The 15291-nt window shown below is 41.7% G+C and overlaps 1 protein-coding gene across 1 annotated transcript in view; it reads left to right on the top strand.

Moving 5' to 3' along the window:
• Positions 1 to 15291, top strand: part of ugl (ureidoglycolate lyase) — a 72578-nt gene that overhangs the window by 3495 nt on the left and 53792 nt on the right. The window lies entirely within an intron of this gene.

The following is a 15291-nucleotide window of genomic DNA, read 5'->3' as shown; positions in this document are numbered from 1 at the left end:
GATGAAGCTGATAAATGCCATCATCGAATCAATCTTATAGTCTCTGTGGAGAATCACTGACTCTGTGAATGTTCGAAACAGAATTTAAATTCCATTCAGAAATTTGAAATTGAATGCTAGTCACTGTAATGGTAACTAGAAACTATCATTGATTATTTTAAAACCCCCTCAGGCTCACTAATGGCCTTTTAGGGAAGGAACATCTGCCATCCTTACATGATCTGGCTGACTTGTGGTGCCAAATCCATGATAACATGGTTTACTCTTAACTAACCTCTGAAGTTGCCTGACAAACCATTCAGTTCAAGGACAGCTAGGTATGGGTAACAAATGCTGGTCTAGTCAGCAATGCCCATATGCAATTTAGGATTTTTAAAAAACCCAATAAAAATCTAAAGAACGCTTAAGGAGTCAATCAAATATAAAAAGCACATAGGCTACATCTAGGGCACTTCTTGTACTTGCTTGTCCAAGCTGATTTGTAACTTCAAAGCTGCAATCTTTGCTGAAGTCTGTTCATTCAGCACAGATCAGGAATCCCACTTTAGATCTTTCTTAACTCTGTGTGTCTGTACCACATGAGAAGAAACACACACAGACTCAGACTATAGTCTTGATACAACGATGATGTTTACCAGCTTCATCAATCCAACCGAATATGCAATAGAAAGTGAGGATTGCCTGACTGAAAACAAAGACAGTTCAGGGGCGCGCAGCCACCAAGGTACTGTTGCTCAAGGTTGATTCAGACTCCAGTGGAAGGCCTGGGAGCAAAATTGCTCACGCACCCAGATGATAAAAGGCTTGTGCACCTTGCAGAGAAAATAGGTGAATTTGGTCGGCCTCAGGGTAAATAGAGGGAGAAACAGGCTCCTGCTTTGACTGTTATTCAGTGACCTCTTTGTAAAGCGCACATGTAGAAATGTTGAAATCAGGCTGTATTAGTGAAAAGCCTGTCTAGGTCTATGTTGATGTTTGGCATCCACATGAGCAGTAGTCCTGGTTCCACGTGTGTGTCCTGCTTTCATTTGCTTTTATTTTCTTTTCATTCACTTTGACCTATTCTTCAATCTTGACATGGTGTCTACCTGAAATACTAACTCCAGCTGTGTTTTACACAGCCTCTTAAACACTCAACTTGAAAAGCAAAGGTTTACTTGGTTCTCTGTACCACAATACTTATATTTAATTTTGTACCTATGTTGCCTTGTTCTGAACTCATCAACAGCTGGAAACAATCTGTTTCAATCTTCCGGTTTTGTACATAATCTTAACTACCCATGAAACCATCCCTCCTCCATTCTTACACAAAGCTGCTCCAATTTTTTTCATTTGTAGTTATTTGTTACAGGCGGGACCTGATGGAGCCATGCTGTAATATTATCTCAATATTATTCTTATACTAGGGTGTGCCAGAGGAATGGGCAACTGCTAATGTTATGCCCTTATTCAAAAAAGGCTGTAAAGAAAAGCCAAACAACTACAGATAATGTCAGAAACAAAAACAGAAATTGTTGGAAAAGCTCAGTACATCTGGCAACTTCTGTGGCGGGAAATCAGAATTACATTTCGGATCGAGTGACCCTTCTTCAGTTTCTCATTGAAGGCAATTTCTGTTTTTGTTTCTGATTTACAACTGCAGAACATTTTTGGAAACTTCTGTAAACAATAGTATGGTACAAAATTAATAATCAAGGATAAATGTTGATTTTGTAAGGAGAACCTACATGAATTTCATGAGGGAAAATCATATAATTAACTTGCAGGAGCTTTTTGTTGAGTTATCAGAGAGGGTTATTCAGGAAAATGCTGTTGTGTGGTTTGTGGATTTCCTGAAGGCATTTTATACAGAGTGACACAACAGATTTGAGGAAAGTAATGGCTCATTGAAAAGAATTAATGACGCAAATTTAAAAAAATTGGCTGAGTGACAGTAAACAAGAGTAATGGCTAATGAATGTTTTTAGAATGAATGTCACTATTTATTTTTCATAATATATTTCAAAGATTTAGATCTTGAGTTACAAGGTACATTTTCAAAATCCATAGATGGTATGAAACTTGGAACAATTGTAAACTATAAGGAGATTGGTGTAGAATTTCAAATGGCCTGGAAGGACATGTTTGTGGAATGGATGCATGGCAAATGAAGGTCAATGTGGAGAGGTATGAATAGAGGAAGGACATGGAGAAATATTATAAAATAAAGAGCCCAACTCAGGGGTGATGCAGCAGCTAAAGGACTTTAATGCAGTAGGCATTCAGATGGCGGATGCATTTCCATGTACAGGAGTGTGAGATAGTACTCTCTGATATAAAGAACACAGAAGGACAGTATAAAATAAAGGATGCTATTCCATAGGGTGTGCAGGAGTAGAGCAATCTGATGGTATGGTACATTAACTATTAAGGCTGGCAGGAAAGATCTGTTAATGCACATTCATTAATGTAGCGCTCATTAATAGTGGCATAGAGTACAAGAGGAGGGATGTTATGGTGAATTTATATAGGAATCTTGTTAGACTCTGGCTAGAGTATTATGGACAGTTCTGGGCTCCACATTATTGGTAAATGTGAAGACAGTGCAGAAGAGGGTTATGAGAATGGTTCCAGGGGATGCAACACATTAGTTATGAGGAAAGGTTGGAGAAGTGAGGACTGTTTTCCTTAGGATTGAAAGGGCTAAGAAAGGATTTGGTGGGAATTTTCAAAGCCGTGAGCGATCCAGACAGTGTAGAGAGGGTAGATCTGTTTCTGCTCATCAAAGCATCAAAAAGCAAAGGGCACAGTTTTAAAATGTTTTGCAAGAGAACAAATGTGAGGTGTAAAAGAATTTCCTCACACAGCAAGCAGGTCAGGTTTGGAATGTATTACCTGGGCGTGTTGTGGAGCAGGCTTCATTTAGAGCATTAGATGATTACTGGGGGTGAGGTGGGGTTTAGTTTAGCTAAATTGTCTGGACAGCTGGTTTGAAATGCAGAGTGATGACAATAGCTTGGGGTAATTTCCATGAAGACTCTCCTTCTCAAAACAGCCCCTTGCTGAGATGTTTGTATCATCGACAGTGTGGACTTGTTGGGCCGAAAGGCCTGTTCCGTACAGTAGGGAATCAAATCTAATAATAAAGGTATTCTGTTGTAGAGAGTGTGGGTACTGTAAGGAAACATCTTTCCAGGAAGGAACACCAATATCATAGAATCCCTACAGGGTGGGACAGGCCATTTTATCCATTGAGTCCACACTGACCCTCTGAAGAGCATCCCACCCAGACCACCTGGATCCCCTACTGCTAGCAAACATTTTGCATTCTGTAATACTTTTAAACAAGTTGGCTCCATGAGTTCAAAATTCCTTGACTCGAGCTACCCACCTCAATAGCCAAAAACCAGCTCAGCATTCTAGATGAGGTCTGGCCCTAGTTCTATATAACTGCACCTCATTCCCTTTGAATCTCTGGGATAAAAAATATTCAATTAATTTTTTTAAATTATTTTTCATACCTGTTTACTACCTTTAAATGAGTCACCTACAAGGACTCATAAGTATATTTGTCCTTGATAATTCCTAAGATTTAGAAGGTTAACATAGAATTTATATTGTTGGATCCTAATTGGGAAAAATACATTGCCTATAATGAATACATTTTCCATAGTTTGCCTTTGCTTTATTCTCCTAATTCTTCTTTTAACCTCTTCCTTTTGTCTATCTTATCTACCTCATTTTTATCATTCTCATAATTCCATCCGATATTTCTGCTTTAACATGTTTTAGGCTCTTTAGGTATCTACTAAAACTTCAAACAGTGTCATTTTTAGTGGCATGTTCCCTGACATTTCCTTACCAACTTTCTTAAATAGTGGCGCCACATTAGCCAACCTCCAGTCTTCTGGTACCTCACCTGTGATTTTTGGTGATACAAATAACTCAGCAAGTGGCCCAGCAATCACTTCCCTAGATTCCCACAAAGTTATAGGGTACACCTGATCAGGGCCTGGGAATGTATCCACTTTTATGCATTGTAAGACATCCAGCACCACCTCCACTGTACTATGGACATTTTTCAAGATGTCACCATCTATTTCCCCACATTCTATATTTTCCTTGTCCTCCTCCACAATAAATATTGATGCAAAATACTTGTTTAGTATCATCCACATCTTCTGCGGTTCCACATATAGGCTGCCTTGCTGATCTTTGAGGGGCCCTATTCTCTGCCTGGTTACTCTTTGGTCCTTAATATATTTATAAAATCCCATTGGATTCTCCTTAACCCTATTTCCCAAAGCTATGTCATGTCCCCTTTTTGCCTTCCTGATTTCCCTCTTAAGTATACTCCTACGGCCTTTATACTCTTCTAAGGATTCACTCGATCTCTCCTGTCTATACCTGACACAAGCTTCCTTCTTTTTCTTAACCAAAACCTCAATTTTTCTAGTCATCCATCATTCCCTACACCTTGAAGGTTGAACACAGAGGGTGGTGGTAGAGGGTTGTTTTTCAGACTGGAGGCCAATGACCAGTGGAGTGCCACAAGGATCGGTGCTGGGTCCACTACTTTTCGTCATTTATATAAATGATTTGGATGTGAACATAGGATGTGTAGTTAGTAAGTTTGCAGATGACACTAAAATTGGTAGTGTAGTGGACAGCGAAGAAGGTTACCTCAGATTACAATGGGATATTGATCAGATGGGCCAATGGGCTGAGGGCTGGCAGATGGAGTTTAAATCAGATATATGTGAGGTATTGTATTTTGGAAAGGCAATTCAGGGCACGACATATACACTTAATGGTAAGGTCCTAGGGAGTGTTGCTGAACAAAGAGACCTTGGAGTGCGGGTTCATATTTCTTAAAAGTGGAGTTGCAAGTAGATAGGATAGTGAAGAAGGCATTTGGTATGCTTTCCATTATCTGGTGGGCATGGGCGAGTTGGACTGAAGGGTCTGTTTCCATGCTGTATATCTCTATGACTCTATGGTGTACAGCTCTATGTGTTAGTTCTTTGATTTTAAAAAATCCCTAACCATGCTGTCTAAATGTCTTTTCTTGCATGTGAAAACTTTTTCCATGCATCTTTGGTTCCTACTGATATTGCCACTTGTCTGTTTAAAAATATGACTTCTTACATTTATTTACCATCCCAATCAACTTGGTAGCTATTATTGCATTTATAACCATATCGTCCTGCAATATTATTGATGTTACTTTCTCTAATTTATTTCACATAGTTCGAGTGCTGCAGTGCGTGTACTTTATTATTTTTGTTCGACTGTTCCTTTTCTTGTATTTTTTATGACCAAACATCATTCTTTTATCTCTTTTTTTTCCTGCTTATTTCAGATCAATTAGTTTTTGTTTCCCTCTCTCCTCCTGCTGTTCTTCCTTTATCCTGTTTTGTGGCCACTGCTTATAGCTACACATGTCATGAAATCTGTTGACAAGGTATCCCACTCCTGGCGGTCCTGTGCCATCTCTCACACGTGACCTGTAGCTTTGCTGCGAGAGCTCAGCTGGCTATGCCTGTGTCAAATCCTCTTTCCCCACTGCCTCCCGCTTTGCTCTCTCTGATCAAATTGCTGAGATGCTGACCTGTTCTTTTCTGGATGGACTGTGTTTTACGGCCAATGACATCAGGTGGAGCACTGCATACATTGTCAACTTCGAGTGTTATAGAACAGGAATTCTGCTTTTCAGACTGAATCATAGAGTCATTGAGATGTACAGCACGGAAACAGACCTGTCTGTACAACTTGGTGAAAGTGAGGACTGCGGATACTGGAGATTAGAGTCCAGAGTGTGGAAAAGCACAGCAGGTCAGGCAGCATCCAAGGAACAGGAAAATCGACGTTTCGAGCAAAAGCCCTTCATCAAGCTGTCCAGCTCATCCATGCTGACCAGATATCCATAATTTATCTAATCCCATTTAAAACATAGCACAGTACAGGCCCTTTGGCCTTGATGTTATGCTGACCTTTTATCCTACTCTAAGATCAAACTAACCTATACACCCTTCATCTTACTGTCATCTATGTGTCTATCCAAGTGTCCCTTAAATGTCCCTAATGCATCCAACTCTACTAGCACTGCTGGCAGTGATTCCACACACCCACCACTCTATGTAAAGAACCTACCGCTGACATCACCCCTAAAACTTCCTTCAATCGCCTTAAAATTATACCCCCTCATGATAGCCATTTCCACTTTGGGAAAAAATCTCTGGCTATCCACTGTATCTATGCCTCTCATTAGTATTAAGGCTGTAGGAGTATACTTAAGAATGAAATCAGGAGGACAAAAAGGGGACATGAGATAGCTTTGGCAAATAGAATTAAGAGAATCCAAAGGGTTTTTAAAAATACATTAAGGACAAAAGGTTAACTAGGGAGAGAATAGGGCCCCTCAAAGATCAGCAAGGCGACCTTTGTGTGGAGCCGCAGAAAATGGGGGAGATACTGAATGAGTATTTTGCATAAGTATTTACTGTGGAAAAGGATATGGAAGATATAGAATGTAGGGGAATAGATGGCACTTTGCATCATGTCCATATTACAGAGGAAGAAGTGCTGGATGTCTTGAAACACGTAAAGGTGGATAAATCCCCAGGACCTGATCAGGTGTACCCTAGAACTCTGTGGGAAGCTAGAGAAGGGATTGCTAGACTTCTTGCTGAGAAATCTGTATCATCGATAGTCACAGGTGAGATGCCGGAAGACTGGAGGTTGGCTAACGTGGTGCCACTATTTACGAAGGGTGGTAAGGACAAGCCAGGGAACTAAAGTCCAGTGAACCTGACGTCAGTGGTGGGCAAGTTGTTGGAGGGAATCCTGAGGGACAGGATGTATATGTATTTGGAAAGGGAAGGACTGATTAGGGATAGTCAACATGGCTTTGTGCATGGGAAATCATGACTCACAAACTTTGAGTTTTTAGAAGAAGTAACAAAGAGGATTGATGAGGGCAGACCAGTAGATGTGATCTATATGGACTTTAGTAAGGTGTTTGACAAGGTTCCCCATGGGAGACTGATTAGCAAGGTTAGATCTCACGGAATACAGGGAGAACTAGACATTTGGATACAGAACTGGCTCAAAGGTAGAAGACAGAGGGTGGTGGTGGAGGGTTGTTTTTCAGATTGGAGGCCTGTGACCAGTGGAGTGCCGCAAGGATCAGTGCTGGGTCCTCTACTTTTTGTCATTTACATAAATGATTTGGATGTGAGCATAAGAGGTACAGTTAGTAAGTTTGCAGATGACACCAAAATTGGAGGTGTAGTGGACAGCGAAGAGGGTTACCTCAGATTACAACATGATCTTGACCAGATGGGCCGATGGGCTGAGAAGTGGCAGATGGAGTTTAATTCAGATAAATGCGAGGTGCTGCATTTTGGGAAAGCAAATCTTAGCAAGACTTATACACTTAATGGTAAGGTCCTAGGGAGTGTTGCTAAACAAAGAGACCTTGGAGTGCAGATTCATAGCTCCTTGAAAGTGGAGTCACAGGTAGATAGGATAGTGAAGAAGGCGTTTGGTATGCTTTCTTTTATAGGTCAGGGTACTGCATACAGGAGTTAGGAAGTCATGTTGCGGCTGTATAAGACATTGGTTAGGCCACTGTTAAAATATTGCGTGTAATTCTGGTCTCCTTCCTATTGGAAAAATGTTGTGAAACTTGAAAGGATTCAGAAAAGATTTACAAGGATGTTGCCAGGGCTGGAGGATTTGAGCTACAGGGAGAGGCTGAACAGGCTGGGGCTGTTTTCCCTGGACGTCGTAGGCTGAGGGGTGACCTTATAGAGGTTTACAAAATCATGAGGGACATGGATAGGATAAATAGACAAAGTCTTTTCCCTGGGGTCGGGGAGTCCAGAACTAGAGGGCATAGGTTTAGGGTGAGAGGGAAAAGATATAAAAGAGACCTAAGGGGCAACATTTTCACACAGAGGGTGGTACATGTATGGAATGAGCTGCCAGAGGAAGTGGTGGACGCTGGTGCAATTGCAACATTTAAAAGGCATTTGGATGGGTATATGAATAGGAAGGGATTGGAGGAATATGGACCGGGTGCTGTCAGGTGGGACTAGATTGGGTTGGGATATCTGGTTGGCATGGACGGGTTGGACCGAAGGGTCTGTTTCCATTCTGTACATCTCTATGACTCTATCTTGTACACCTCTATCAAGTCACCTCTCATCCTTCTTCACTTGAATGAGAACAGCCCTAGCTCCCTCAACCTTTCTTCATAAGACCTGACCTCCAGTCCAGGCAGCATCCTGGTAAATCTCCTCTGCACCCTCTCTAAAGCTTCCACATCCTTCTGAGAATGAGGTGACCAGAACTGAACATAATATTCCAATTGTGGCATTATAGAGCTGCAGCTTAACATTGTGGCTTTTAAACTCCATCCCCCTGTTAATGAAGACCAATTCATCATATCAACTTGGGTGGAAACTTAGAGGGATCTATGGACATGGACCCCAAGATCCCTCTGTTCCTCCACACTGCCAAGAATCACGCATTTAACCCTATATTCTGCATTCAAATTCAACCTTCCAAAATGAATCACTTCACACTTTTCCAGGTTGAACTCAATCTGCCATCTCTCAGCCCAACTCTGCATTATGTCAATGTCCCATTGCAACCTACAACAGCCTTCCCCATTATCCATCACTCCATCAACCATTGTGTCATCAGCAAACCTCCTAACCCACCCTTCCACTTCATCATCGTCATTTATAAAAATCACAAAGAGCAGAGGTCCCAGAACAGATCCCTGAAGAACACCACTGGTCACCAAGTCCAGGCTGAATACTTTCCATCTACCACCACCTTCTATCGGCCAGCCAATTCTGTATTCAGACAGCCAAATTTCCCTGTATCCCATGCCTCCTTACGTTCTGAATGAACCTACCATGGGGAACCTTATCAAATGCCTTGCTCTACCTTCATCAATGTGTTTTGTCACATCCTCAAAGAATTTAATAAGATTTGTGAGGCATGACCTGCCCCTCACAAAGCCACGCTGACTATCTCTAATCAAACTGTGGTTTCCCAAATAATCATAAATCGTGCCTGTCAGAAATCTCTCCAATAATATGCCTATCACCAACCTAAGACTGACTGGTCTGTAATTCCCAGGAATATCTCTAATCTCTTTCTTGAACAAGGGAATAACATTTGCCACCCTCCAATCATCTAGTACTACTCCAGTGGACAGTGAGGATGCAAAGATCATCACCAAAGGTGCAGCAATCTCTTCCCTCACTTCCCATAGTAACTGAGAGTATATCCCCTCTAGCCCAGGGGATTTATCTTTGTGTTTTTCAAAATTTCCAGCATATCCTCCTTCTTAACACCAACCTGTTCAAGCATATCAGCTTGTTTCACGCTGTCCTCACAAATGTCAAGGTCCCCCTCATTAGTGAATAGTAAAGATCTCCCCTACCTCCTCTGATTTCAGGCACAAGTTCCCTCCACCATCCTGATTGGCCGTGCCCTCACTCTGGCTTCCTCTTGTTCCTCACATAAGTGTAGAATGCCTTGGGGTTTTTCTTAATCCTACCCACCAAGTCTTTTTCATGCCCCCTTTTAGCTCTTCTAAGTCCATTCTTCAGTTCCTTTCTGGCTACATTGTAACTCAGTAGAGCCCAGCACTTGGCCCATATCCCTCTAAACCCTTCCTATTCATGTACCCATCCAGATGTCTTTTAAATGTTCTAATTGTACCCGCCTCGACCACAACCTCTGACAGCTCATTCCATACATGCACCACCCTTTACATAAAAACCTTGTCTCTTATGTCCTTTTTAGATCTTTCCCTTCTCACCTTAAACCTCTAGTTTTGGACTGCGCTACCCTGGGGAGAAGACCTTGGCTATTCACCCAGTCTATGCCTCTCATGATTTTATAAACTTCTGTAAGTTCTCTAACACCTCCAGGGAAAATAGCCCCAGCCTATTCAGCCTCTCCATACAATTCAACCCTGGCAACATTCTTGTAAATCTTTTCTGTACCCTTTGAAGTTTAATAACATCTTTCCTATAACACAGAGACCACACTGAACACAATAATCCTAAAGTTGCCCAACCAGTGTCTGTACAGCTATAACATTAGATTAGATTAGATTAGATTAGATTACTTACAGTGTGGAAACAGGCCCTTCGGCCCAACAAGTCCACACGGCCCCGCCGAAACGCAACCCACCCATACTCCTACATCTACCCCTTACCTAACACTACGGGCAATTTAGTATAGCCCATTCACCTGACCTGCACATCTTTGGACTGTGGGAGGAAACTGGAGCATCCGGAGGAAACCCACGCAGACACGGGGAGAATGTACAAACTCCACACAGTCAGTCGCCTGAAGCGGGAATTGAACCCGGGTCTCTGGCGCTGTGAGGCAGCAGTGCTAACCACTGTGCCACCGTGCCGCCCATAAACATGACCTCCCGATTCCTATACCCACTGCAGTGACCAATAAAGGCAAGTGTACCAAACGCCCTCTTCACTATCTTGTCTGCCTGTGACTCCACATTCAAGGAACTATGAACCTGCACCCCAAGGTCTCTTAGTTCATCAACACTCCCCAGGACCCCATCACAAAATGTATAAGTCTTGCCCTGATTTCGTTTTCCAAAATGCAGCACCTCACATTTATCTAAATTAAACTCCATCTGCCACTCCTCAGCCCATCAGCCCATCTGTTCAAGATCACATTATGCTCTGAGATAACCTTCTTCATTGTCCAGTGGACCACCAATCTTGGTGTCATCTACAAACTTACTAACAATTACTCCTATGTTCACATCCAAATCATTTACATAAATGACAAAAAGCCGGGACCCAGCACTGATCCTTGCGACACACCCCTGGTCACCGGCCCCCAGTCGGAAAAACAACCCTCCACCAGAACCCTCTGTCTTCTACCTTCAAGCTGATTTTGTTTCCAAATATCTAGCTCTCGCTTGATTTCATGTGATACCACCTTGCTAAACAGTCTACCATGCTGAACCCTATCAAATATCATATTGAAGTCCATACAGACAATGTCTACTGCTCTGCCTTCATCAATCTGTTTTGTCACCTCTTCAAAGAAATCAATCAAGTTAGTGAGACATGATTTCCCATGCACAAAGCCATGTTGATTATCCCTAATCAGTCCTTGCCTTTCCAAATCTGATCTCTCAGAATTGCTTCCAATAACCTATGCACCACTGTCGCCAGGCTCACAGTCTACAGTTCCATGGATTTTCATTGCCACCTTTCTTAAATAGCAGCATCACATTAGCCACCCTCTGGCACCTCACCTCTGGCTATCAATGATACAAATATCTCAGCAAGGTGTTCAGCAATCACTTCCCTAGCTTTCCACGGAGTTCTGGGATGTACCCCATCAGATCCCGGGGAGTTATCCACCTTTGTGCATTTTAAGACATCCAGCACCACCTCCTCTGTAATATGGACACTTTTCAAGATATCACTGTTTATTTCTCCAAGTTTTCTAGCAGTCCATATCCCTCTCCTCAGTATATATTGACACAAAATACTTGGTATCTCACCCATCTCCTGTGGTTCCACACAAAGGCTGCTTTGCTGATTTTTAAGGGCCTCTATTCTCTCCTAGGTTCTTTTTTTGTAATTAATGTATTTGTGGAATCTCTTTGCATTCTGCTTAACCCTGTTTGTCAAAGCTATCTCATGTTCCCTTTTTGCCCACCAGACTTCCTTCTTGAGTATACTCCGACTGCCCTTTTACTCGAGGCCGGAGAAAAGGTTTCAAATTACCGCTTCCATAGACGAACTGTTCTCATGGAAACAAACAGGCAGTGTTGTGCTCACCCTCAACATGTGCTGAGGGGTGGGTGGCAGAGACAGGAGGGAGGGATGCATCATAAATGTAGTATGTTGTAAAATTAAGGAAACTGTCGAGCACAGAATGAGTTCAGTGCAGTTCCAAGTATTTGTTAAAGGCAGTGCTGGGCACTGCCTGTAAGTGAAGAAGATGGTTCAATACAGTGGAGTGTGCCCAATCCTGAGGGATGGGAGCAAATTACAGCCTCTTGGGAGGAGGAAGACAAGAGGACAGAAACTGCCCTTGAAAACCTTTACTGTTTTCTCTCCACTGTCCTGCAGTGAATATTCCTGATTTAATTCCAGCCTCATATGGTTTATTCTTGTCCTGGGCTAACATCAAAGGTGTCAGTAATCACTGATTTCCTGTGCCTTGCAGTGGCGGGGGAACATCACTTTGCATGTTGCTTTTAGAGTTCCTTTTGCTCTTGCAATTTCAACCAGCCCTTCATTTGTTTTATCATTTATATGGATTTCTTGATATTTTGTTCAAAGTTTTGAGGCAAATGAGAAAGTGGTTTGAATCTGTAACACCTTTTCAGTATCTTTCTCATTTTAAGCTTGAGTTTTCTTCTTGTCAACGCATCCTTCACAAAGTTACCTCTAGCCATCTCTATTCTCCTTCTGACTTCTGCATTACACCAGCCATCTTCTGTTCGTCCTAAATAGACAAATCTATCTGCTTGTTCCAGCATGACACCATCTACTTCACCCTTCACTCTCATATATTTCCTTTACCATTTGTTACTGAATGAATGACGAATGCCTATATCTCAAATGAACTCACTTGTATCTATTGGTACATACTTGACCCAAATTTCTATTGTCACTTCTACATAAGAACAGGAGTAGGCCATTCAGCTCCTCAAAACTTTTTGAAAAAATTATTCATTTTGTGGGATGTGGGTGTCAGCATTTATTGCCGGTCCCTAGTTGCTCTTGAGGAGGAGGTGGTGAGCTGCCTTCTTGAACCGCTGCAGTCCACCTGCTGTGGGTTGACCCACAATGTCGTTATGGAAGGAATTCCAGGATTTTAGCTTTCGGAGCGACGCTCCTTCATCAGATGATTCAATCACCTGATGAAAGAGCAGCGCTCCAAAAGCTAGTGTACTTCCAATTAAACCTGTTGGACTATAACCTGGTGTTGTGTGATTTTTAACTTTGTATACCCCAGTCCAACACCGGCATCTCTGAATCAGGTCAAATGAAATGTGTCCCAAGCTGTTAAAAGAAGCTGGGGGGCAGTTGCCTGCCTTATATGTTCTGACCAATTCTCAAATTGGTTTTGTACTTCTAGTATAGACTGTTTGTAGTATTGTTCCTTACTATAAAGCCATTCTTATGATGGATATCAAGTTATGATTACATTTTAAGTTTATGGTCCATATCTGCTTACAATTTCAATTGAACTACCTATTCTCCTTCCTGCTTTGCACTAATCCCTACTTTAGAAGTACCATGCTCATTCTGTTCCTAGCTCACTCAATCCAGTTAAGGAGAGGGAAACACAATGTTCTCTTTCTACAAGGATAAGAAACAGATGTGGAAAACAGCCTGCTCTTCAGCCTAGTTGGAAATAGTGTATGACGAGTGATCAGTCCATGACTTGTCAGTCTCTCACCCAGGCCAATGTTGAAAATTAGCTCCCTTGTTTTCCTTTACATATCCACAACAAATTGCTACTCCTGACTGAAATGCCTTGCTTGTCAAATGCCTATTGTAGGAGTTCTGTTCTTGCCCAATTCCCAGTGTATTATATTACCAGGTCATTCTTTCAACCTGTTGCTGGTCAAATGCAGTGACAAAACCAAAATGGCAGGATCTATTTCTCAATGCTGAAACTCAGAAAGGAGAGTCACTTGGGTGATGTGTTGGAGTTCTGTTAGAGAGGAAAGGACTTGTATTTGTACAGTCCCTTATTTCATACGTGGGATTCTCCAAGGTGCTACAAGGTGCTACAAGGTGCTAGCAGTCAGAGTGAGACATACAGTTAATCAGATCCAATCAGCAAGATAACACTGATGAATGAGACACGTTGTGAACTGCAAATTTCCAGAAGGAGCCGGTTAATTTATGTTTCATTATTTGATTTGGATACATAGCTTCTCTGTTTTTTAAAAGCAACATTGTTGGGTTTGCATATTCATTGCACGTGTACACCACAAAAGGTTGGAGCTAGATGTAACAAATTTCTCCTTTTAACTATTTGTTAATAGTTCATACAATGTCAGTCAATATCTTATGGCAAAAGAAAACATCAGTTTAAAGTATTCAGTCTCATTCATGCAAAGAATAACTTGCTGGAGATTTTAAATTTCACATTTAATTCTTTCTCTTTTCAGTCTCTTCCTCTATCTGTTAATTCAGTTTTTCATCCCTTTTGTTCAGTGCTTCTTTTCCTGAGCTAATTTGACTTGAATTCACCAAATCTAATTCACCCTCCTCTTCCATTCCCATCGTTCTTGCTCAGTACTTACCCCTCCGTTGATTAAGAAATTACAAAGTTGGTCACTCCAGTCATGGGGCTTCCAGAATTTTGTCATAATTCCAGCACTTTCACTGGGTCAAAATCCTGGAACTCTCTTACTAGGAACACTGTGGGTTTGACAATATCACATTGACTGCAGTGACTCAAGAAGGGCTTCACCACCACCTTGTTAAGAGCACCGAGGGATAATTGGTGCTGACATCTCATGAAAGAATAATATAACAAAAAGTTACTTTATTACTATTATAAAGTCCTAGAGATGTACAGCACAGAAATAGATCCTTCAGTCCAACTTGTCCATGCAACCAGATATCCTAAATTAACCTGGTCCCATTTGCCAGCAGTTGGCCCATATCCCTCTAAACCCTTCCTATTCATGTACCCATCCAGATGCCTTTTAAATGTTGTAATTGTACCAGCTTCCACCACTTCCTCTGGCAGCTCATTCCATACACGCACCACCCACTGTATGAAAATGTTTCCCCTTAGGTCCCTTTTGAATCTTTCCCCTCTTACCCTAAACCTATGCCTTCTAGGACACCCCAAACCCAGGGTAAAGACCTTGTCTATTTATCCTTTCCATGCCATTCGTGATTTTATAAACCTCTATAAGGTCACCCCTCAGCCTCCGACACTCCAGGGAAAGCAACCCCAGCCTATGCAGCCTCTCCCTATAGCTTAAATCCTCCAACTCTGGCAACAACCTTGTAAATCTTTTCTGAACCCTTTGAAGTTTCGCAGCATCTTGCCATAATCTTATCAGTTTACTAGTTAGGTTGTAAAGGAATTTTGAACATTCAAGAAAAAAAGATGCTCTCCCACACTGGAAACATTTAGTCCATTGTTGTTACATGGACATATTAGCACCAACAGGCCTGAATCCCCAATGCCTTTAGGAGAGAAAACTATGAAAACAGCAGTAAAACAATGTGGCTTTTTTTTCTAGTATTAGAT

This window comes from Chiloscyllium plagiosum, unplaced genomic scaffold (assembly GCF_037043375.1).
Source record: "Chiloscyllium plagiosum isolate Xiang-an unplaced genomic scaffold, Cpla_swu_hap1 HiC_scaffold_36, whole genome shotgun sequence".
In the NCBI taxonomy this organism is placed as follows: Eukaryota; Metazoa; Chordata; class Chondrichthyes; order Orectolobiformes; family Hemiscylliidae; genus Chiloscyllium; species Chiloscyllium plagiosum.
Note: the sequence above shows the minus strand (reverse complement) of the source record. Positions and strands in the feature narration are given on the sequence as shown.